Raw genomic sequence first — 26,146 nt, 5'->3', positions numbered from 1 at the left:
ACTGTTCAAATGTGGCTTGACAAATAAGCCACTGCCAGACATAATTCCGTGGTGCACACACCAACCTGTCAGGTCCGGCATAGCGATATGAGTTAATTACTAGCCGTCCGTGGTGATCGTTTCCACCTCTCGTACAAAATCACCTTTCTTCGTGGAAGATGTGCGCATCACGGCACTGCTTAACGAACGTGAAAGAAAGGATACTACTTAAGGCTAGTTCTTTTCGGTACACGTTAGAGAAGAAGAGTCCTTTGACCCTTTTTTTTTTGTGAGTCCTGACTTGCCGCGTATATGACTCTCATAAAAGAAATACATGAACTCTCTTTGGAGATCGCACTCTCTTCGAAGTGTCGTGGAACCGGAAAGAGAGTTAACTTGCCTTTTTGAAGAGAGCCATATACCTGACGCCAAGTCAGGAGTGACCGAAAAGAGTAATAAATACTCTTTTTTTTTAGATTGTATCTGTGGTGTGTGCACGCGTTATAGTTGGCCGTACTCTTTAACTGACGCGGCATTATTCACGTCCTTGTTGTCACTCAGGTACGTGACTCCATCACTCCCTCCTTAGAGTGTAACTGCTGGATGAGTTGCATGTTTCTTACGTCAAGGCAAGATGCGCCACTTATATGCTTGCCATCGTTAAGCTGATGAAACAGGCTGGTTATTTAAAGCGCTGAAATTTAATGACCTGTGAAATACGCATCAAACGAGATCTGTGAGCAGAACAACGTCGGCATCACGCTGACAGTTCGTCCCCCGATTAACGCTTTTGTCTCGTTCACGGTATTCTCCCCATTGCTTGGTGACACACACTTCCCACCTCTACTGCCTCGCCTCATTGCCAATTCCCTCAGTAGACTCAGCGACTTGATTTTAGGGGCGAAGCTCCTTAAAGGGCCCCTCACCAGGTTTCACAATTTTGAGCTAACGAGCGCAATGCATACACTGGGCGTTCACGATCACGTCTACCAAAATTTGCAACGCTACGCGCCGCGGAAATGTGTCAAATTTCAAGGTGAACGCTGCTTGCCCTTCCTCTCGCGGGCGCGCGCTTTAGAGAATGAGGGGATGACGTACATGAGAAAATGGCCCTGCGTTGATGGTAGCGCTGTGACGTCGCTCCTCTACGTAGACGACTGTGCTCTGACGTCGCCAACAGTAGCACGTGACACTGCGATAATTATTTGACGCGACTTGTGTAGTTTGTGTAATTTGTTGCTTGAATAGATTAATAAAACGTGAGAGAAATAATGAGACACACAAAGGAAATGTGTGCGTCTCTTTCATTTTTTTTTTCGTGAATTGCAGCGAGATGCGGGGCTAGTGTGCCTCCCTTTCCCACGCGTTCGTGTCCCCGCGGTTAGCGCATCGCGCAGACGCCAGCCCTGGAAACGAAAGTAATGTTCTGGCGCGTTCGAGCATTCATTATGCTGATTTATTCCACCGCGTCCAAGTAAACGTTAATGCGGCACTGGCTCATGATACCGCCACTTAACCTCCTTGGCCCGTACAAATGTCTCAACTTTCATGCCCGTCCCGCAGAAACAGGCAGTACACCACAGAGAACGCCGACAAAACGCCCACGGCCGCTACATAAAAAAAAAGGTAGCGGCCGTGCAACGCCGCTCGCGTGCTCGGGCTGGCTCGGGCACGTCATGCGCACGTGACCATGCATGCGCATGACGTGTTCATGCGTATGTGTCAAGTGAAGACTGCAGGGAAGGGATTTGGCTTGCCAAGGCTACACGGAGCGAGTGGCAAGGGTTTGAAACTCGCCTCCTCTCATCATGGTTTCGCGCCGCTACAAATTATTGTTTTTCTCAGCTCATAATGAACCGATCTGAAAAATTCTTGCGGCATACTGCTCCTCATTTGGCACGCAACAACTTCCAGCGTCTAACTAAAATTTGCTACGTGGCCTGGTGAGGGGCCCTTTAAGGCGGCACCCGTTCGTCCCTCGTAGTCGTAGTCGTAGTGCGTAACTATTCTTACGCTTTGACCTCCAAGGTGGTGCCGGTGGGAGATTTTTCCTGTGCGTTGTTGAACAATAAAAAATTCGCAGCGTTAGCTAAAAGCTGACTTCTTCTGTCTCTCATTCCCATTAGCAGCCATTCTTTACCTCCAAGGTAGTGCCTGGTGAGATTTCTCCTGTGCGTGATGAAACAATAAAAATTTTGTTCAAAACGCCGTTGATTGATGAAATAAACCAACGAAAGACGCCAGATGTTTTGTAAAAGCAACACGAAAGAACGCCAGATGTTTCTAAAGCGAAACGAAAAGACGCCAGCTGCTTAACGAAAGACGCCAGATGTTTTCTAAAGCAATGGTTTTCTAAACAATGAAAATTCACAGCGTACATGTAAAATTAAAGTGAGCTGCAAGTCGTCATAACTCATCGAACCTTTAGTATAAACGCGCCCGATCTCACGTCGGTGATGATGTACTGGGCAGAATTCACGGAAGATTCACGATTTACCGATGAACCTCCGCAGCTTCGCGCACTCATCATCATTCACTCCGTGGATATGCTGTGATTTTTTTGCTCTGTCACTCACTTAGTCACGAACTATCAGCATATTGTCTGTTTGACAGCTCGCTCACTCGCTCGCTCACTCACTCACTCACTCACTCACTCACTCACTCACTCACTCACTCACTCACTCACTCACTCACTCACTCACTCACTCACTCACTCACTCACTCACTCACTCACTCACTCACTCACTCACTCACTCACTCACTCACTCCACAGACTCAGTCACCTACGTGCTCGTTTACTTATTAACACACTAACATACGCACGCACTCAGTCACGTGCGCGCTCACCTACTTATACCCCCAAACACACACACACACACACGTAAACACACACAAACACACACAAACACGTAAACACACACAAACACACACACACAGACACACACACACACACACACACACACACACACACACACACACGCACGCACGCACGCACACATTCTTTCTCATTCGACCACTCACTCACTCTCTCACCTCATTCATTCACTCCCTTTAGCGTCGGAGAGTTCTGCATGCAACATCGTACAGTGCGGGGGAGGCGACTGCACTGTCGCTGCTCCGCGGGGAGATCAGAACGGCGAGTTTTGCACTGCGGAGACGGGTCTCTTCCTCGTGTTGTTTCCGGCACGCCGGTTAGGCTAATCACGTTGTCGACGGGCGCCTTCGCGAACGGGGCTTCTTTCTCGTCTCCCCCAAGTGCAGTGCGTGGACGCAGATGGAGGCGTGCGGGGCCGATTGACGGCGTCTGCTGCTGCTCTTGCGCTGCGGGAAACCTTGTAGTAGAGGGTGACGATAACTCAGAGCGGCGCTGCCCTGTTGCCATGCGCGCTGCGTCTCCTCTGTATTGCTCGCCGAAGCTAATAGCGGGGTCACCTCTCGCGCCGTACCTTGCGTCAGCGTGCAGATGCGCGCGAGCGGCGATCAGCTTTTGGAGATGGGTGGCGAGGGTAGCTATGGGAGAAAGGGTGGCACCACCCGTACGTTCAAGTGTTTACACCTATCACGGCGTCTGCAATGGTAATAGAAAGGGGTTACTTGGTCTTGATTTGCTCACGGTGGTTACTATATACGAATGACTATATTGCCGGACCGCTCCGCCCACCCACCCCATGATTTGTAAACGGCAAGCGAGGGTGTCCTGGCATACCGTATCGACTCGCATACTGGCAACACTGGCTTATGATGAGTAAATTATGACTAATGCTCGCTCATTCTGGATAACAATGGCGACATGCACCTGTATGGGCGTAGATGATTGCTACAGTTGGCTTTTTGTTACCTTGCTATTGGCAATAGACGACAAGTGTTGCCAGATATGTTCGCTAGTGAGTGTCAGCTGAAACATTTTTTCATCGGTTAATGTGCGATATCCGCTGTTGCAAGAGTGAAAATGTCATCGTTCAATCTCGATCCAGTGACTGAGTTGTGGCGCACGCGAATACACAACCTACGTTTGTTCTGCCCGAGTTTCTTTATCCTTATAAAGTGAATTCATAAAGTTATCAGTGCTTCATAGTGCAATATTTACGTCGTCTCACCACTCCATGAATAAAGAAGCGCTCGATTTAGGTGGATTTTGGAGATTTGTTCCAGCGTAGCTTCGTTGCAAGTGCGTCTATACGTGCTCTGCTGAAGCACATTTCAAGACAAGGCCGTTGAATATAGAGGGACGAGTGTAAGTTAGTACTGTCACCCACGGCGTCTTTTGTGAAGAAGGAAATAGAACCTTATATCTCGAGTTTTCAGATAGGTGACGCAATGAAAGAAAAAGGCAACTCCAAATTCTGCGCGAAACACGCAGCACAGTCGCAGCGTAAGTTGGAAGAGCGGCCTCCTTAGAGCCCGTTGTAAACGCTTGTTATTTTTTGCCTAGTCTCCGTCTCTCACACCCATCGTGGGGGACTGTCCAAGAGGTGAGTGGTTTTATAAAATTATACAGGTAAGAAAATGACGACATGAAAAAAAACATGATTGATACCCCTGTCATAGGAATCGGTATAACACGAAAGTAAATCGTATCCTTAGATAAGTAGCTTAATGTTTGCTGTAAATTGATATAAGAGAGCTTGCAATTATGTCTATTGGTGCTTGGCAGCTATAGCACAGTTTAACGTGGATGCACCCACGTTGACGCTTGGTGGCACATCTCCATCCCGACTACTACCGTCCGTGATCAATAAACAAACCTTTGTGGTAGCTGCAGTAGTTGACGGCGAGGGCTTAATCAGAGAAAGCGGTGTGACAGCCAGAAGGGTGTCGCTGATTTGACGCAGAATTTCTGTCGCGGGCCGAGAGGTCGAGGGATCGACTCCCGTTGCCGGAAATTGTTTTCTTCAAAAGCTTTTCTTTGCCATCTGATCGTGTGCATTTTCCGTGACGGAAATACGTCACTGAAGTCTTGGTAGACCTCGGCATAAAACACTTTCGTGTTAACAAACCCTTGTGGTAGCTGTAGCAGTTAATGGTAAAAGCGTAATCATAGAAAGCGGTGTGGCAGCCAGAGGAGCGTCGCTGAGTGGACGCAGAACTTGGGCTAAGGTCACCATCCCGCTGCATGTTAAAGAGTTATCGAACACCACGGCCGGACTAGAGGGAAACACATTGCGCGTCGTGTCTATCCACTAGCCCGGCCGCGATTCTTCTCGTGGCGAGCTTGAGCGGAGAACGTGGTGTTACAGCCGGGCGAGGCAGACACGCGTCGCAGAGCTATTTTAAATATGGATGGATGCTATGAGCGAGGCCGAGGCTTGGATTAAGGTCGCCACCTCGGGGTGTGTTGAGGCGTTGACAAAATTGCACTTTTCTTTTGGAAACACGCAGAATGGGACGGACGCGTAGCAACAACGCGTTCCAGGAGGTAATCGCGGAGGTCACAGTCATGATGCATTCACTTTACCGCTTCCCGACGGCGACACCACCCCGCCGACCAAGTGCACTGTGACAGGAAAGTGTGAGATATAAAAGAAATGTTTGTGGAGTGTGTGACTGGCGATTTGGATAGCGTGCCCGGCATCTGTTGTCGCGGACCGAGAGGTCGTGGGTTCGACGCCCCTTGTTGGAGCGTTTCTTCTTCAAGTTTTTCTTTGCCATCTGATACTGCGCATTTTTTCGACGTTATTTCCGTGACGAAATACGTCACTGAAGTCTTGGGAGACCCCGGCATAAAACACTTTTTCGTTAAAAAAAGAAACATAAGCACAGCAGAGGGGAAACATAACCCTCCTCTGTCCGATAACTATGCCATACATCACATTAGAACGGAGGGTAATTACAAAACCATCATGTTATACAACATGATTTTTATCAAATTTGGCGATAATTTCGACGTGTTGCTCTGCATTACTTCTGTAAATTATGATGTTCACTCTTGCCTCAGGAAGCCGTGCATAAAGAACCATAACTGGTACCTGTAGTTCTATTATTAACTTTACGGTATGATTATCTCTGTCTCCCGCACATACATACATACATACATACATACATACATACATACATACATACATACATACATACATACATACATACATACATACATACATACATACATACATACATACATACATACATACATACATACATACATACATACATACATACATACATAGCTTTAGAGGTGATGAGGGCACTCCGTTATAAATCTTGATTCAATGGAGTGAAACTGAGATACATCAAAGGTACTTAAATATTTCTTTAGTTATATAAAGGCGCGTGTTTCATATGAAGCTAGACACTGTAACCAAGTGAGAAAGAGCGAGACTGCGTCTGTGCTTCGGGGAGAATAAGTGAATCGTCAAGGCCGACAGCGAGTGTGGCCTTGCGACAGTGTGTTCGTTGAGTGATGCTCTTTGCACTGCATCGCGCTGTGTGGCCTGATGAAGGCAAGAAAAAAGAAAGTAGCGCGAAACAGCCGCCCAACAACACAGAAAACTCCTTCGTCGGCGTCCTCGCGTTAGTCACTTCTCCTTGTCTCTACGTCACCACTCGCAGCTGCGGCCTTGGAAACAACACGCACCTCGTGGGTTTCTCTCACTGACCCCCACTCTCCATATCGCTAGCGCCCGAGTCTGCAGCTCTGTCTTCTCGTGATCGCTTCCTCCTGTAACGTAACGGGATCTGCTGTTTTTGATAGCCTGTTAGGTCGCAACCGGAATTGACTATACGGCCTGCACAGTAGAAAAACACGGTTCTTTTCCAGTCTGTTATCTGCTAAAGGACATATGTACCGGACCCGCTGCTCGGTGAGCTCCGAGCAGAGGGAAGTGCGTGGCTCGAAATGCACTGTTCTGTAACATTGCCAAACACCCGTTTTTTCTTCCTTTTTTTCCTTTTCAAAACGCTTGAAAGAAGTGATATCTGCATTGCTGGAATCGGGAAAAAGTACCAGAAGTTTACCATCTATGTGGCTATAGTTTGTTTTATTGTTATCATTTAGGGAACTACTGCGCGAATGCAAACAAAAGAGCACAGTACGAGTAAGCACCCAAAAAAACAGCGTAAGTGCATTTACTTCCTTCAGTGAGTCTTCTTGTGCGATGTCCTGTTTCTTTAGCATTCGAGCAGTGATTCCATACCATAAATCTCCATTAGACTAAATATCTAGACATCATTATATATATCTAAAGCTCAAAAGACATACACCGGGGCGATGCGAACTTGACGGTGATATTCACCTCTATTACATGGGCATTAGAGCCTGCATATATTTTGAGGGAATATCATGTCCTCCAATATGCAGCAGCTGTGTCTTCTTAGCCCGATAAGGTTCCAGCATCGGTACCCTGTCGCTGTGCATTGCTACAAAACAACGAATCAGTCAGCAAATCTGTTTTCTTTTTTGTAATTTTGAACGAAATCACTGCGTGCACTGCATTATGTTAGGGAATAATGATAACCTCAGTGTAATTAACTGAATAACTCCCTCCCTCTCTCTCTCTCTCTCCCTCCCTCCCTCCCTCCCTCCCTCCCTCCCTCCCTCCCTCACTCAATCCCTCACTCACTCACTCACTCACTCAATCAATCAATCAATCAATCAATCAATCAATCAATCAATCAATCAATCAATCAATCAATCAATCAATCAATCAATCAATCAATCAATCAATCAATCAATCAATCAATCAACTATACGCGTTAACTCACACATGCTTGTTCCCTCTAACATTCAGCCAGCGAAATTTCCCTCCAAATTCTTTCGCAACTTTCGTAATTTGCACAAAGTTGTGCTTTTTTAAGTAGCACTGCTTGACCAAATTATATTACGGGCTGCTAAGCAAGACGTTTGCCTGAAGTGTAACAACCGAAAGTTCATATAAGGGCACACATGCCCGTAGCCATGAGTCCTCGAATTCGGGGAGCAACTCTGTTGCATCACATGTCGGTGTCACGTCACTCTTAAGTCAGCGTGATTTCGTACCACGTATACTTTTATCGGATAACGCTTCTCCCGACTCAGGCAGCATGCTCTGGCTTCTACAGGCATAAGCTGGAGAGAATTGTCGGAGACGCGCGGGGAACCGACAAGACGACTTGAGGGAACACCCGCGGGACGATAAGATTGTTGTCTTCTAACGCCGAGATGGGTTGCACCTCGCATTAGACGCTGTCGTAAACCCCGTTCTTGCCTCATTCCTCTAAATCAGCGCTGCTTGTCTTGACTCTTTTCTTTTCCTTTGGGGCCGCTAAATATGGCGGTGCAATTAGGTGCGCTAGTATATAGGGTGTGTAAGCCGGGAGGCCCATGGTTTAGCGCGTGGTCCACGACACGTTCGCGTGAGGCCCGAAGACCGAGCACGTAAACAAGCAAACTAAACGCTACGTTAGTCAGCTGACATTTGCATACACGAAAAGGTGACCTCTCTGATGAAGGGTATATATGTGATACAGATGCGTAGAAGGAAGGGACGGGGTCAGATAAGTGAAATGAGAGTGTGTGCTGTCGTGATGGCAACATGAGGACAAGCAGGGCAGTGGGACATTGTGATGACCGCAGGTACGTAGATATGTACTGCGGTAGCTTTCCCAGCAATGCAAATGGCTGCCAGCGGCTCCCGCATGCTATAGTGTTGCGATATATTCGAGGGTTTGACGAAAGCTTGTACGGCGGGGTAGGAACATTGTTGAAGAAAACACACAGACGCCAACCGAAAAAACACAAAATAATGAAATGCATCGTCGTTTCGATGCCCAAACGTGCGCCTTGTTCGGAATGAACGAGGGCCATCGGTGTCTTTATAAAAAAAAATGTTATGAAATAGCGTTATTCATGACCATAGACATCCATGAATAGAGATTAAAAATGTAATTTTTTTTAAGTATCTAGCAGTATTGAGCATATACTGTAACTACTTTAAACTATTCAGTGTTCCGCGACCAGAAGTCATTATCGCTAAGGACTTAAGAGGCACCGACCTCGCATTTAACCTCTTTACCTACGTGCTCTGTGAACTTGAAGAGCTTATATTATATCCAAGCATTGCACTACCTCTAAACGAAGGCTCGTTTTTTTCCCCAATCAGCATGACTCCGGACGAGGACTCTAATGTGAAACGCCGCTTTTTGATCTCACGACAGATCTTCACCTTCACCTGCATTCCTGTTTTTATAGTGATGTCATCTGTCTTGACATTACTAAGGCTTTCGATCGTGTTGCTCATCGTTGTCTCATCGCAATGCTTTCTTCCTTTAATCTTGATCATCTTGCATTTTCCTGGATCGAATGTTTTCTTATAAATCCTTCCCAGCACGCGATAGTCGACAACCGTCAGCCGCCAAGTGGTCCCGTCTTATCAGGTGTGTAAAAAGGCTCTTTTCCTGTTGTTTTTTTAACATTTGAATCTCGAACAAAATTTCCAGGTCAGTCCGCTTATTCGCGAATGATTGCATGTTGTATATATCTGAGCATATTCTCCTATGCAGTGGCCAACTAATGCTCCTTAATAATGATATCTGCAGTTTTGCGTGCCGGAATCACGATATGATTATGAGGCACGCCGTATAGCCGAGTGCTTCGGAAATTTCGACCATATGGTGTTCTCTATCGTACAATGACATCACACAGTACAGGGGCCTCTAGCATTTCGCCTCCATTTAAATGCGACCGCCGCCGTCGGGATCGAACCCGCGACCTTCGGGTCAACATCCAAGCACCGTAACCACTCTACCACCGAAGCGGACGAAACTAATGACCCATGAAGACTTCCACAAAATAGCGAATCGGTGGTCTCTTTATTAGGGGTGTGCGAATATTCGAGTTTCGAATTCGAATCGAATAGTTCCTAATCGAATAATTCGATTCGACTTTCGAATAGCCAGTATTAAAAGTTTCTAATAATTCGACAGGACGAATACCTAAACCCGACAAATGCCAATAGTGCAACTTGGTTAGGGTGGGGTGGCTAAAATTAACGCTAACGTCGCCTTTCGTTAAACTTTCACCGACATCCTGGTTCAAAAGCGAGCGCATGTTCATCTTAAAGGAGATTATCTCATTTCCGCACGTAGAAAAACACATGAGAAAACTGTCAAGTCCTTCACAACTTAGATCCCGAAACGACCGCTTTGCCTTCAAATATCTATCTATCTATCTATCTATCTATCTATCTATCTATCTATCTATCTATCTATCTATCTATCTATCTATCTATCTATCTATCTATCTATCTATCTATCTATCTATCTATCTATCTATCTATCTATCTATCTATCTATCTATCTATCTATCTATCTATCTATCTATCTATCTCTTAAGCTGCCCGATCACATTACGTATATAAAAATGATCGCTCCAAATTACTTGGCCTCCCCGAAAGATCGCTTTCTCTTTCTGCTGCTTCCGTACGCAGCACCGCATGTGAAACCTTCATCCGGAAAAAAATTCGGCAGATCCCACGTACCGTGGGAGTCGATGTTATGCGAAGCATGTGGGGGTAGTGACTTTGGCGTAACCTTTTTTTACTGAGCTACACGTTACAAAATGACGCTAAAGATTTGTATAAATTTTATACGCACACTTATATATGTTGAAGACCGCATATGTGTTATATAACCAGTTGTTTACGGTTGGGTAACGCTGCCAATGGCAACGTGGGTATTACCAACACCAGAAGCGGTAAGCTGATATGTAGTGCTTATACGTGTCCCGAGAACGCACGCACGTTTCACGAACCCGTGTGCGTGTGTGCAAGAAGTTCTTGACAGTTCTTGAACAAGGGCATCATCACCGTGATCAGTGAGCACCAGCAGCTGGTCATGACTTGCTATAGCTTCCGGTCGTGATCGTGGTGACGAGGGGTCCATGTGTAGTGAAGTATCTGGTATCGTAGAGCTGTTGGAATTCGCGGATGCCTCAGTCATTTCGTCGACAAATTGTCTGTCGACAGAGCCGGCGACATGTCGGAACCTGAAGCCACCCTTCGCGTTGGTGAGGGATAGGCCGTCGGGGCTGGTAGGCCTGGATAATGCTACGTAGACCAACATCTGTGGATGGTGTTTGTCGTATTTGTAGACTACCTGGGGGTATGTGGCCTACGTACCCTAGTCTACAAAGCGGCTGTCAATCAACATGTCATCATCCTCGGTCAGCATGAGGCCATCGCCCAGCCTCGTAAGAAATGAAGAGGACACTGCATCGTTCTGGCGGACTAAGCGCACTATACGGTACGGTGATGTGGATATCATATGTAACTTTCGTGATTGTATTCCTCCGGGGTGGAGCAATGCTTCAATATAGCTTGCTGAGTCATAGGAATACAAACGTAATGTTTAATAGACTACTATAAAAGCGGAGCCAACACTGGAACTACAGGCGGTAATCTGATATGACGCCTGTATCGTAGGAGTAGACATCGTAGGAGTATCATGTAGTGTTTATTGCTTTCTTGTAAAATTAGATAGCCAGCACCACAACCACAATTGACGTTGCACCGATATTACGCCTGCGTAGGCTGTTTTTACAAACTAATTTATAGACCTGGCGTGGCTCAGTGGTAGAATACCTGATTGCGACGCAGAATGCTTGGGTTCGATTCCTGCTGGTATCCTAATTTTCATTCTTTCCATTCGTTGAGACATTGCTGCCGATGATTCGTTGAGACATCGCTGCCGATGTTGGTTTTCCTTAACGCTCTAGCATTTAAGTTAACAATGTCTGTCCTCGCCGTTCCTGGGTAGATATAAACTGTCAATCACCTGTGGCGCATACCCGAACACCGCGGCCCGTGGTAAACGGGTATGTGCCACACGTGTCTAGTGGAAAGGGTTTGACGACGTACGCGACAAGGTTTTAACGTTATTCATGTCATGACCCGCCAGTCATATTTGTCAAATCCTCTTACCCTCCATGCAAATTTTGGTCTACACCAAATTAAGGAGGCGATGATGAGAGCACCCAGACGTAGGCGGCTAGATAGATAGATAGATAGATAGATAGATAGATAGATAGATACGTAGATAGAAACGCTCAAAGTGCCAGAGGTTCGCTAAGAAATGCTTCGCATTTAAAAAACTCCTGTAAGCCTCAGCCATTTCGAATCGTCACCGGACTTACCTTATTAACTCAATAGCAGGAGTGACACAGCTTATGGTACCTATGAGTGGCATACAAACGCAGGCGGAACTAACTCAACCTTAATTATCCCCAGTACAACATTTCGTCGCATGATTTCCCGGCGTTTTTTTTTTCCTTCTTTTTCATAGGCAATACTATAACTCACCACTATATACTTGCGAACGCTACCGTGCTTCCTCTAAACCGCACTTCACGCCGTTTGTTTAACGCCCTGGGTATAAAATATTGGCCCGTTACCCCCAATATCTTCACCAAATAATGTTATTGAACTAACGTTAGTGAGCAATGGAATGCGCTACTGGCGGTTATAGTAAATGAAAGAGATCCTCGTAAATTTAAGCGCCTACTGCCATATTTCAAAACTCTTGGTCTACCATCGCTATATCGTCACTCTGTTTAATGTTCACGGTATGTACAGTTCTGCTAGTGCGCCACATAAATCCTAGATTCATTTTGCTCCTAAATCGTTCACGACATTGTGACAACCTGAAGTTTAACTCGGATGCTGTTCTGTGCTTTTAGTTGCTTCGTTCATTGGTTTAACACAAGTATATACTAAGCTATTTTATTTATTCCTTGTTGTATAAATATGATCGCAGGGCATAGTGACCTCCTTGCTCCACATTATGTAACGCCCTGAAAATGGCCTTTAAGGGATAATAAAGGATGATGATTACCATGATACACTATGAGCAGCCTCATAGGTGTAAAATCCTAAACAGGGACCTAATAACTAATGGCTCACGTGGGAGCCGATGTGTTTCACCAAGACGTGACTCTATCCCTGTCCCCGACGAAGACAGATAACCTCGTGAAAGGCCTCGAGAATCTTTCGATCTTTGTTTTGTTTTAGGGGCGAAGCTCCTTAAGGCGGCACCCGTTCGTCCCTCGTAGTCGTCGTGATCGTAGTAGTGAGTAACAAGTCTTACGCTTTGACCTCCAAGGTGGTGCCGGTGGGAGATTTCTCCTGTGCGTTGTTGAACAATAAAAAATTCGCAGCGTGCGCGTTAACTAAAAGCCGAATTCTTCTGTCTCTCATTCCCCATTAGCAGCCATTGGCATGTTCCAGTAGGAAACGTTAGTAGAAGTAGAAGTGTAAGTGTTAGCTAAAGGCCGACTTCTTCTGTCTCTCATTGCCATTAGCAGCCATTGTTTACCTCCAAGGTAGTGCCTGGTGAGATTTCTCCTGTGCGTGATTAAACAATAAAAATTTTGCTCAAAACGCCGTTGATTGATGAAATAAACCAACGAAAGACGCCAGATGTTTTGTAAAAGCAGAACGAAAGAACGCCAGATGTTTTAGGGGCGAAGCTCCTTAAGGCGGCACCCGTTCGTCCCTCGTCGTGCTCGTAGTAGTGAGTAACAAGCCTTACCCTTTGACCTCCAAGGTGGTGCCGGTGGGAGATTTCTCCTGTGCGTTGTTGAACAATAAAAAATTCGCAGCGTGCGCGTTAACTAAAAGCCGAATTCTTCTGTCTCTGTAGAAGTGTAAGTGTTAGCTAAAAGCCGACTTCTTCTGTCTCTCATTCCCATTAGCAGCCATTGTTTACCTCCAAGGTAGTGCCTGGTGAGATTTCTCCTGTGCGTGATTAAACAATAAAAATTTTGTTCAAAACGCCGTTGATTGATGAAATAAACCAACGAAAGACGCCAGATGTTTTGTAAAAACAAAACGAAAGAACGCCAGATGTTTCTAAAGCAAAACGAAAAAGACGCCAGCTGCTTAACGAAAGACGCAAGGTGTTTTCTAAAGCAATGGTTTTCTAAACAATGAAAATTCACAGCGTACATGTAAAATTAAAGTGAGCTGCAAGTCGTCATAACTCATCGAACCTTTAGTATAAACGCGCCCGATCTCACGTCGGTGATGATGTACTGGGCAGAATTCACGGAAGATTCACGGTTTACCGATGAACCTCCGCAGCTTCGCCCACTCATCATCATTCACTCCGTGGATACGCTGTGATTTTTTTCTGAATTCAGCCCTTTCAAACAAGAAAGCTATATACTCTAAGACTGATGCCACGTGGTCGCAGTTGCGAGAACGAGCCAACGTTTCGACATTTAGGGCCCCATGAAAGCAAGTCGCCTCTGTCGAGATGTGGCTCTGCGTCTGGGACATCTCTCGTTGGACCACTGTCGATCGTTTCAAGTCTCCACTTCCTGCGAACGTTGCCTTTTCGGGATCTGTAAATTCAATACCACGAACTCTTCTCTCTCTCTCTCTCCCTCTCTTCGCAGTCACAGGTTTTTATTTGTCTTCCGTTGTTCGCGACTCCGCTTTCTTGCGACAACATTTGCGCGAAAACATTTGCTTTTCGCAATTCGCGGCTCCTGCTGCTTCTGCAAGAGGCGTTGACGACCTGATACTGCAGTCAGCGCAGGAGTCGGCGATACGGCGAAGGAGCTCTCGAACGCGGAAACCCTGGCGCTTTTATCGAACGAGTGGCTGTGCTAGGTTGGCCCTTATCGCCAATCGCCGTGGCCGCAGAGGAGGCGAATCGGACACGCGCTCAGCGAAGGAGCCATGGCTGCTATCGATCCCTGCTTGCGAGGCTGTTATCGACACTGTCCTCGGGTCAAGCATCGCTGTCGAATCTTAGCCGGACCGCACGTCCATCCGTTCGGCACGACGCAAGACCCGTGTCGAGAGGCCTCAAGAGCCCTTGCAGACCGAGACTGGGGGCTTGCAAATGGCGCAGAAAAACCTTGTGAAATATAAGGGTGCAACACTCTTTGTTAGGCATTGATCTAAAGGTTTCGATAAAGTACAATCATAGGATGTTATGTTCATCACATGTAACCTTGTGTCACGTTATGTCCATTCTCATCCTGTAGGCCTTTGGTCTATGAGTGGGTAAGATACAAGAACTTAAATGATTATATGATTGCACCATGTATGTATACGGTACTAAACAATGATGCGCGACATCATTTTTTTAGTATAGCGACTGACATGATACGATTATCACGAGCAATTGCTCATGAGCAATTGCTCATGATAATCGTATCATGTCGCTGCAAATTTGGCCACTAAAGGTAAGGTTGCCTCTGATGTAAGCGTTCGAGTCAAAATTACGGCGATGTGACATGAACTGTATAGAAGCTGGAAACGAAAGTACGCGCATGAGTACTGTATGCAAGTACTTACGTAAAACATGTATGTATGTATGTATGTATGTATGTATGTATGTATGTATGTATGTATGTATGTATGTATGTATGTATGTATGTATGTATGTATGTATGTATGTATGTATGTATGTATGTATGTATGTATGTATGTATGTATGTATGTATGTATGTATGTATGTATGTATGTATGTATGTATGTATGTATTGTTCGCGACTCGGCTTTCTTGCGACATTTCCGCGAAAACATTTGCTTTTCGCAATTCGCGGCTCCTGCTTATTTGGGCAGGAGGCGTTGACGACCTGATACTGCAGTCAGCACAGGAGTCGGCGCCTCCTGTGCTGACTGTGGTTCACATAGGCCTTTACAGTCCACTCGCTCGTTTCATTGTTATCACGATGACACAAAAATTGATTGTGATTAGCGTCACTGTACATGTGACCGTTGGGCATAGCACAGTGGTGTCGTAATCAAATGTTCTCATTTTCACCCTTTTGCAAAATCCGACCCCCGGCAGCCGAGATAGCATTCTCGCCACTTGCATCGACTTTTGGCGCTGGCGGCGTCGTAGATACGCTTCAGTCGTAAGCTATGATTGCCTTGAGTACATTTATATATTAAGGCGAAAGCCTCAGATGCCTCATCAAACCCCGAAAATTGACCATCGGCGGCGGCGTCAATAGAAGTTACACAAAAAATCATTACCATGTGATGACGTCATCATATGAGGTCATGACGTCACATATCGCGAAAATGTGTAACGTCATCGTAAAGTCACTATGACATCACTACATCGTCGTTTGTTCTAAGGTGCGACGATTCCCGAGGCACTGCAAGACCCCATGAGGTGCAGATATAAGCTTGCAATGCCTCCGATCCCGGAGGCAGTGCAAAACCACGTAAGGTGCACAAAGCTCTCGGAGGCTATCAATACAATCGACCGAGAAGAAGAAGAAGATTGCTTTCGCCTTCGAATCACCTTAGGCGAATGCATAAGAGACTGTGTGAATTTTTTATACAATGCTAAGATGAGTGTCCTCACTTGAATGTTTTATGCCGTACTTAACGAGAACTCATCTCTCGTTAAATTTTTATGTCTTTTGTGTATGCTATGGTCGGAGAAATGAAAACGGATGTTTTAACCTTTCACTTTGTCTACTTAAAGCGAATCCTTCAGTCAAATAAAATTACTTTCAGCGTGGACTGCCGAAGCGCCGAGTTGCATACGGTGAGCTAGTCGGCTAGCTTTGGTACGGCGTAACCTGCAACGTAACCAGTGGTGACGACTGGTACTGCGTAACCAAGCATCAAAGCCATTCACAACTATCCAGCGCAGAACGTCCTGATTGTCTTCTCCTTTATTCGTTTCATTTGACACGAGACATAGCACAGTGTTGACGGTCGTGTTCGAATTGCCCGGATAAAAGGGAGGTTAATCTCGAAAGCCTGCAGAAGATGCGCGTTAAGTAAGCGTGTCTGCAAGACCTGCTAGAATAGTCCATTACAGTACGCTAGGAAGCTTCACGCGTCATTGGATTCCCAAGCTGAGCTGATTGCTGTACGTGTTGGGAGAGTACCCCACTAACGTGCGAGAGACGCTGAAGGGGATCAATTACCGGCATTGGTCGTCAGCGTTAAGCTCGCACACTCATCTGGATAAGAGAAAAAAGGAAGAAAAAAAATTCCGAGTAGTCAAGAACGATGGCGTAAATGTTCCCTGGTAATATATGAGTTAATGGGAAATAAACAAGGCGTTAGCATCAGGGGACGCACGTAGGACGAAAACATCTCTAGAGAGAGAGAAAAAGAGAGGGAATAGACGTTTATTTAAGAGTGGATATTTACTAAAGGTGGGATATTAACTAAGAGAGAAAATGAGGAATACAAGTATGTTTAGAAGGTAAAAAAAAAGACTTGGAGTACGCTTGAGCATCACCTTCAAGAGTAGAACGCGTGCCTGAAGGAAAGGAACGTTTGTGCGCGTAGCATTAGCAGTTTCGAACTATCCTACAATGCCTACTGCAGGTACAGTTGCGTAACACTAGCCCTTTCAAACAATGCTAGAATGCCTACTGCAAGCACAGTTGCGACGTGCCCACTACGCAATGATTCTTCCTTTTGCGAATTGGCGAAGCACCCGCTACAAGGGTAGTGGGTACTTCAAAATAATTTAAGTTCCCCATTGACGGCTTTTTTCCCATTTGTTCATACGGCAGCTTCCTCATTTAAGTTCCCCATTGACTTTAATGGGGAAGTTCAGAAATTATTCTCTTCCTTAAAACAAAAAATTATAAAACTTGCAATATAAAAATAACTGCTCACTTGCTTTCGATTGAAGCATAAAGATGATTTTTTCATTGGAGCACCATGTGGCGTAAATTGCGTCTCAGTGTGGACGAAAATGATGGTTTCCTCATATTCGTGAGTTTTTCTCGTAAAATTTAGAAGCTTCAGTCGTCTGAACATATTTTTAACACAAAGTATACCTTCTATAGCAAGGGTCTCAAACACGTGGCCAGCGGACCGCATGCGGCCCGCGGCCCGCACATGACTGTCTTCGCCCATGTAATTTTTTTTTCTTAATAAACACGCATAAGCTACACAGACGAAACTGGTCTCAAGCATTTCTTTCATGAGGCACGCCATGAGGTCACCATGATTTGAAGTATAATTATGGAATGAAAAACGCCCCTGCGCGGAAGGCGCAGCACAGTCACAGCGAAAGCTAGAAGAGCGGCATTTCTGGATCCCGTTATAAACTCTTGTAGCTACTAATACAAGTACAATAGCAAGGTACCCACTACGCCATAAATCATAATTTTTGTGAAGTTGGGAGGCCCCTACTCCGTCATTATTCGTCATTCTGCGGAGAAGCGAGGTACCATCTGTAAGGCATTATGTGCACTTTGTTGATGCGACGGCTGATGACATTGAAGAATTATGGCTGAGTACTTTGTACGACCCACTAAGCACGTAAATCGCATTGTGTGACGCCCGTTCGTTATTTCACTCTCCCACCACGTCATATAACGTACGTTAACGAGAGAAAGAGAGAGAGGGAAAGAACTTTATTGACACCCTGAGGAAATGGATCATGGGAGCCTTATGGGCTTCCTTGGCAACCAATAGAAGTGCACTTGCGAGGAATCCACTACGCTGTAAATCATCACAATTTTTGTGAAGTAGGGAAACAGCCACTATGCCATTTTTCGTCATTCTGCGGAGAACCGTGGAACCCGCTAAATACCTGGGATGCAATATGTGCACTTTCTCGATGCTGTGCCAGACGACGATGAAGAATTATGGCAGAGCCCTTTGTAATGGGTTGGAAGCATTCAAGAACCCACTCGTTGTGCAATTCGCATTGTGTGACGCCTGGTTGCAGAATTCGCGTTGTGTGACGCCTGGTTGTTATTTTACTCTTCTACCACGCTACATTACATGTGTTAATGTGGTTCCTTCCCGACGTGAAGCTTGTATAGGGTCTTTTTTGCAAAGCAGTTTCAAGTACCGGCATGGCTCCGAGGTAGAATACTGGGCTCCCCCGCAGAGGGCCCAGGTTCGAACCCCGTTCCATCGCGCGATAGCGGTTACGAACACGGGCGGCGGCGGCGGGCAACTACGGCGCCGAAAACGGACGTTGTTGAGATCTCATAACAGCTTTCGCTGTAAAATTACATTTCAGAATCAGCGTCCAGATTTCAGTCGTTCTGGAGATCATTATTTGTACGTTTTACGCATCCTGACGTGAAATCTCCTTGAGGAATGACCCATATGTTAGATATGGGAAAGGCCTTCTCTCAAATGGCGATGTTAGCCAACATTTTGTTCAAACTGTCCCCCCTCTCCCCGCTCCCCCTTCCGCCGTTACAATCCTCTTCACTCTCGCGGCTCTTGCGGGCCTAAATTTGGTGACTGTGGCCCGCTAGCTGAGGTAAGTTTGAGACACCTGTTCTACAGAGTAATTATTAATTAATCAGGTATTCGTACATAGCGCAGTACTACAATGTAAAAAGTGTAAACATAGGAAATTTTGGCGAAGTTCCTGGAGGAATATATTGCAGAAACATTGCAGTAATATTATTGAGCTTGGAACACCTTCCAAAAACGTCCTTGCTTTATATGTGAACCAAAAGTGGTATTGAAATGAGAACCGATACTCTCAGAATACATTTTCTGACAAACATCACTCAGACGGCATTCTGCGAAATTCAGAAGGCTCGCACGTGACAAAAAAATTTTTGTATCCAGCGAGCCGAGGAAGCCGCCAAGGGCCAGCAACCCTTGGCCGAAGCCTAGGCGGGATCCAGGCCCATCCCACCAATTCGCAGGGCAATCAATAAAGTTAATTCATCATCATCATCATCCGAAATACTCTATAACTTCACTGCTTTCATTGCAATAAGTCAGCACAATTTTTTTTTCCGAATATATTTGAGATGGTCACCGAAATGGCTGGGACGTTTGGCGTGAAATGAACTCGTGGGCTTTTCAGTATGCGTGAAAACTTCCCGATCTATTTTGTAGCCTGTGGTGTACTTAATTTTAATTTTTCGCCCATATTTAATTCGTTGTAAATAGTCAATCGGCTTGCCAGACGCATCGTATCAATAAATTATTCTTCACATTGAGATACTTCTGGTCACATGTTTCGCGGTGCCTCTTGTGATTCAAGACAAAAGTGTGGGCAATGCCCAGTGAATTTTGTGTGATGTGATCGCATTATAGAAAGGACTGTGAGATGAACTCTTCGGCAAAGTGCGAACGTTTCTTGTGTGTCTTGTGTGTGAACATTGTTGTCGTCACGTGGACATTATGCATGGCGTGAGAACACTACTTGTAAAAGGACACTGCCGTGAATGAGTCTACTTTTATTTCGTGACGATAAGTTCGTGACGATAATTAATAAGTAAGGGAAGAGGAGTAGCCGGAGCCATGTATAGGCACCAACCTCTCCTTAAACGCATTTATTTAAAAAAAAAAGTTATCGCATCACGTACTACTTCGTATCAGTGCGCCGAGTATTCTTTTGCTGTTCGTCCGGACCTTGCTCGAAAGAACTGAGTCCTAGGCGACGGCCTTGCTGGAGCGATTAGAATGTTCTTGATACTTCAGTGAGAGTACTCAGTATTAGAGCGGGGATGGCGGGTATCAACCTTGAACGAGGACAGTCCATTGTTGAGCACATGCCTGTTGCGCAAAGTGTACTGAAGGTACAGTTTGCTCGCTTATACATCTTATCAGTTAGCGACCCCCAGTAATTCCTTCGAATAAATACTGTCGTGACTTGCGGAAACCTCAGTGTAACTGCATACTAGTTTTCGTTCTGCTTCCCTATTTCTTGAAGAACCAAAGCGCCGATTGTCGCCGTGGCGTTACATCACTAAGGAAAACGCCTTTTCGTCGCTGTTTCATTGAACTCACAGTATTTTTTTTTCATCATCGAATGACCAATTTGTAGAAGCAAGGATAACGAATATCATTGGGAGCTTAGCCGTAGGCTTTTCCAAGACTACAATTGCGCTATCATTATCACCGTCTAAACAGGCTGGCTTGTTTTAGGAAGCCTCGTTTCAGTAAAAAATAAACTATTATGCTAATTCAATGTACTTGTTCCCGGGCAATGACTAACCCGCACGACCTTCCTCTGAACAATGAATGAGTATCAAAACGAACAATGAGGATAAGACGAAGGTCTAAGGCTGGCTTACTGTAGGCACACGTGCATTGTTAGAAAAAAACATTTACAGGAACACCTCGGCAGCGAAATGCGCCACAGCTGCTTGTTCTTGCCGGCCCGGGTGCGCTTGTGCAACCGCAGAAGTTCCGCTTGTTTCACCAACGCCTCTTTATTCTTTAGTTCTTGTTTCGCACTGCCTAGAGTTTGTATCTTAACTTTAAAAGCGAGAGAAATATATTTCGTTAGCAGCAAATAAAACGAGAGAAGAAAAAAAAGATGTTTGGTGCCTGGACTCTAAAGCATGCCCGCGAAACTGTCTTGGTCGTCGGGAATCTTGGCGCGGCCTCAACTTCCTCGCTAGAGCAGCGAGGTGCTGTCACTTTGCAAGAGAGCAACAGGCATGTGGCAACCCACCTACGGCTGCCGCTGGTGGTGGCTGTTTGCATTAGCAGGACACTGGACGTGCTTAGAGCTTACCTCGATGAAGATAAGCACGTTTCGTCGCTCCGGATCTGCGACGCGCAATGCTGAAGAAGCCGGACACTTCCGGTGATGTCCAGCAGCGGAGGGCTCCGGAAACCTTGGCTGTCAGTCCGCTACGGAGGCGATCACGGCAGAAAAAAAAAAAATCCCGCTGTGTCCTCCGCGGGTTACGACAGTCAATTGCGTACAAGTTCCCACTGGAGCTCCGTGAACATGAGAGAGCGAGAGAGGAGAGAGAGAATAATGTAGGAGCACCACACGGAGTAAATATGCGCTGCACGTCTGGCGGGGTGAAGAGGCACTGCGCCTGGACTCCTCATGCACGTTGGAGACAAGGCTCAGCCACGCGCTCGCACGCACGGTCCGGCAGCGGAGACCTTTGGCGAGGTCTTGAAGCGTGGCTCGCCGCCGGCGGATGGCGACGCTCGTCCAGGCCGGCGCTTTGGCCGCACGCGCCCTGTCGCGGCGCTCGCCGAAAGCTGTCGTCACGTGCGCCCGGTCGGCGGAGTCGCGTGACGCGACGGCGCGGGACGCGAAGATGCGGAGCCTTGCAGCGCGCGCGCTGCTGTGACGTTCGACGGAGTAGTGACGAAAAGAGAAGGGCCTATTAAAACAGAACAAAACAAAACAACACGAAAACAAACTTGTCAAGCTTTCTTTGGGATGCTTTAATGTCTTCATTATTACATAGTGAGTCCTCTTCAACGTCCCATTGATGTCTTGGACAGTGTCGTAAGAAGCATTAGGAACGTAAAGCGAACATCATGGCCCAATATCGACCATAGAGTACTTACTCTATAAAGCTTGACTAAGCTTGCTACTTGGGTCTTTTAGTATGCGATTAGTATTTATAACGGTGCGTAATGAGTTGTATATAACGTCGTTTTTTTTTTTGAGTGATTGCACGCACACTTAATGAACTTCCCCGTAAAATGCGCTTTGTTGTGTACAACGATTGTATAAAAGGTTCACGACATTTCCGAAATAAAAATTGCTCGAACATTGCACCTCGTGTCGTTGTTTCTTCGTTCTTTCTGTCCGCGTCCTTTATGTTCTACGTTACACAATATACAATAAAACTGTTCGTAGTGTCTGACGCCAACATACTGTTATATCGTACCCATTACTAGCGAAACCTTTCGGTCAGTGGCCAATCGGCCAATTGCGTTTGCAAATATCGGCGTGAACTTGATACTTAGGGGCCCAGCATGCTTCTCAAGCCTCAAGGCTTATCATACATGCCTGTAGGCCTCACGAGCGAGAAAACACTAGCTCGTAGTGAAACGTAAAGTTGGCCAATTTTAAGGCGTTGGAATTTATGCTCAGGAAGGATTCAGTAGCTATTGCTCAAAAAAAGTTCATAACGACGGGGCAAGTGAAATTCAAGTTGGCTACGTAACGAAACAGTGGTACATCGACTTCTCGTGTATTCAACTTGGTATTTTTTAAGCGCGGTGTTTGGTATGTTATGCAGCATGCGCACGCGCCTTAGTTCACCAACCAAACTCACGGCGTTGAACGATTTTTTTTAAAAAAGGAGGTAATTATCATACTCAAATTCGAAGGACTACGTGTCGATCAGATTACAATCTTCTATCTATTGTCCATGACCTAAAGAAGGTTTCAGTTTTGTTTAAGCGAAATTTAGTGATGAAATTAAGAAGTTCGCAGGGGTGCCATAGAATCATCTCGCACAAAACAGCGTAATTTGGAGATCATTGGGAGAGGAGGCGTTCGTCCTATAGCAGACACAAAATATGCTGACAAATATCATCATGAAGATATTAGAAATAATAATTTGTAGAATTTTACGTGTCAGAACCACGATATGATTATGGGGCACGCCGTATAGTGGAGGGCTCTGGAAATTTCGACCATCTGGTGTTGTTCTTTAACTTGCACTGACATCGTACAGCGCACGCGTTTCTAGCATTTCGCCTCCATCGCAAATGCGGCCGCCGCGGCTAGGATTAGATCGCACGACCTTCGGGTCAGCAATCGAGCACCATAACCATTAGACAACCGGTATGGTTAAAGTCATTTAGAGAGAGAAACGTTGTCTGTGTGGTGCTTAAAGTGTAAAAAAAAAATACTACCAATAACTTTGTTTTAGCTGATAGGTAGGGTTGTGCGAATATTCGAACTTTCGAGTATTTTTCGAATAGTGTTTGTTATTTGATTCGATTCGCACCGGAATTTCACTATCCGAAGTATTCAAACTTCCGGAAGATACAGTCAACGTCGGATTTCTCGGGCTCTCTAGGAAATGCGAAATCGTCTGAAAAAAATGAATTCATGCTTTTTTATTCCGCTTGAGCAGTAAAATAAAACAGCCACGTCCAAAATTGCTTTAATGCCTCCCAGTACACTTATCAGGACTTTTGGCGTGCGCCCAGGCTCTCATGAATACATTCGGTACCTCCCGCGAACGCCGCTTAACTACGTGCAACCGCCAATTCCAAATTTGCGTCTCGTGATGAGCGCCGCTGATACCAACAAATCGCGGAATAGATTGCGGCTCTCTCGGATGGAGCGTTTGAAAACGACGACACGGAACACAAAGGCTGTGGCGGAAGAGCGGACGACTCGTCCGGCTTTCCCCGATGCGCGTGCGCACGTAAACGATGCGCACACACATCGCCGAATCTCCGCCGATATGCAACATTCGCTGATGCGTAAAGCCGATCGTTCCTTGTTGTGTGCAGCACATCGCCAACCAAGCTGACGCCGTCACTGTCGGGGTCCTTGCTGTACCGTACGCGCGCGTTTGTCATGAAAGTGTTCTTGATGCCCACTCCATTCGAGCGGGCGCGGCGATGGCGAGCTGCTTTCGTTCGTGAAGGCAACGAGTCCGTACGGCACTCTAAGCGGTCTTGTACAAAGAGGCAGCATGAACGGCGTCGCGGCGCGTTTGGGTTATGCGCATACCACTGCGCTAGGCCACATGCGCTACTGAGCAGTTAGCTGAAGATGCTTATCATAAGAGCTGGGCCCGTTCGCCGCCTGCTGCCATCACGCCTCCGTGCATTTCCGGTGCAATATCCGTAAAAACATAGCCGCACTGCGCCGTGACAGTGATCCCTTCAGATTTTTTATGTTTCACCCCGTCACATTCTGGCATTGCGGCAAAGCTGCCTTTCGAATTCTGCTACGGCCGCCAACAGATTGACTCACGAAAGCACCGGTTAGAACTTACGAGATGATAGACGCGGCAGAGGGGGGGTGTCTTTAATTACTGCCGTTTCGGACCTGACATTTGGGCAAAAAGTTCGAAAAATCGGACGCCGAATAGCTTCATTGTTGGGCCTCCGCAGAAGTTGAAGGAGGAGGAGAGGTTGAGGAAATAGCGTCTTTTCCTTTCACGTGTAGAGTGTTGTCGACACCCCACTGTCTGCACCAAATCATGTAAACAAACACAATTTGGCCTTTGCATTGCCTTATTCTTGATAAAACAACTAGGGAACACCACCCCTTCAGCGCTTCACCAACCTAGCCAAAAGAAACGCTTGCATGTTGCTATCTCATAAAAATATACCTAGGGATCCTCTGCAACTTTTTTAGATGCGAAGTATCTCTTGCTCGGTGGTATGTAAGGCGGCGTGGTAATCCGCACACAGCGGTGATGTCCGCACTCACACTACGCATGCGCGACTCTCCTCCTTCCCTCTCTCCAACAGCTGCGCGTTACTCTCTCCACTTCTCTATCAGCACCTGCCTGTGCTTCTCCTGCGTTCTCGCTTCTGCTCTCATGGCGCATACGCTACACTCTTCCTCTAGTCTCCTCTCCTTCAAATAGTAGAGCGCTGCGCGCGTTCAGTCCAGCGCTTGCCTCGGTTGGCTCCTCTGAAATGCGGGCTCGACATGCTGAAATTCTCTCCTGCACAGCGTCGCGATGAGGGCCAGCGCATGCGCGTCCCCTCCCCCTCTCTCTCTCTCCTCTCCTACGCTGCCTCTCTCTCGCGCGCCTGTCCACGTTCCCCGCACGCCTTGTGAGAATTAACGGCCAGGCTGGAGGGAAGACACGACGCGCGTAGTGTTCCTCTTCTCGTTCCACGACACGAGGTCGGTAGCATGCCCAGCGAACGCCAACGGAACGCGATCGTGCAAGTGCTCCGGCTTCGCATCGCCTCATGGTCCCCTTTAGCGGGAGATGGTGTAATTTTTAGAGGCGAAGCTCCTTAAAGCGGCACCCGTTCGTCCCTCGTAGTGCGTAACCAGTCGTAACGCTAGTACCAGATCTTGACCTCCAAGGTGGTGCCGGTGGGAGATTTCTCCTGTGCGTTGTTGAACAATAAAAAATTCGCAGCGTGCGCGTTAACTAAAAGCCGAATTCTTCTGTCTCTCATTCCCCATTAGCAACCATTGGCATGTTCCAGTAGGAAACGTTAGTAGAAGTAGAAGTGTAAGTGTTAGCTAAAAGCCGACTTCTTCTGTCTCTCATTCCCATTAGCAGCCATTGTTTACCTCCAAGGTAGTGTCTGGTGAGATTTCTCCTGTGCGTGATTGAACAATAAAAATTTTGTTCAAAACGCCGTTGATTGATGAAATAAACCAACGAAAGACGCCAGATGTTTTCTAAAAGCAAAACGAAAAGACGCCAGATGTTTCTAAAGCAAAACGAAAAGACGCCAGCTGATTAACGAAAGATGCCAGATGCTTTCTAAAGCAATGGTTTTCTAAACAATGAAAATTCACATCGTACATGTAAAATTAAAGTGAACTGCAAGTCGTCATAACTCTCATCGAA

At 46.3% G+C, this 26,146-nt stretch overlaps 1 protein-coding gene across 1 annotated transcript in view; it reads right to left on the bottom strand.

Moving 5' to 3' along the window:
- The window catches only part of LOC119393971 (monocarboxylate transporter 13), a 91,581-nt gene extending 69,943 nt beyond the window's left edge, over positions 1–21,638 (bottom strand). The window contains exon 1 of the mRNA XM_037661179.2: positions 21,394–21,638. The gene's annotated coding sequence lies outside the window, so the exon portion shown is untranslated. The remainder of the gene's footprint in view (positions 1–21,393) is intronic.
- Positions 21,639–26,146: the final 4,508 nt, after the last annotated feature.

Source organism: Rhipicephalus sanguineus, chromosome 5 (assembly GCF_013339695.2).
Source record: "Rhipicephalus sanguineus isolate Rsan-2018 chromosome 5, BIME_Rsan_1.4, whole genome shotgun sequence".
Classification (NCBI taxonomy): Eukaryota; Metazoa; Arthropoda; class Arachnida; order Ixodida; family Ixodidae; genus Rhipicephalus; species Rhipicephalus sanguineus.
Note: the sequence above shows the minus strand (reverse complement) of the source record. Positions and strands in the feature narration are given on the sequence as shown.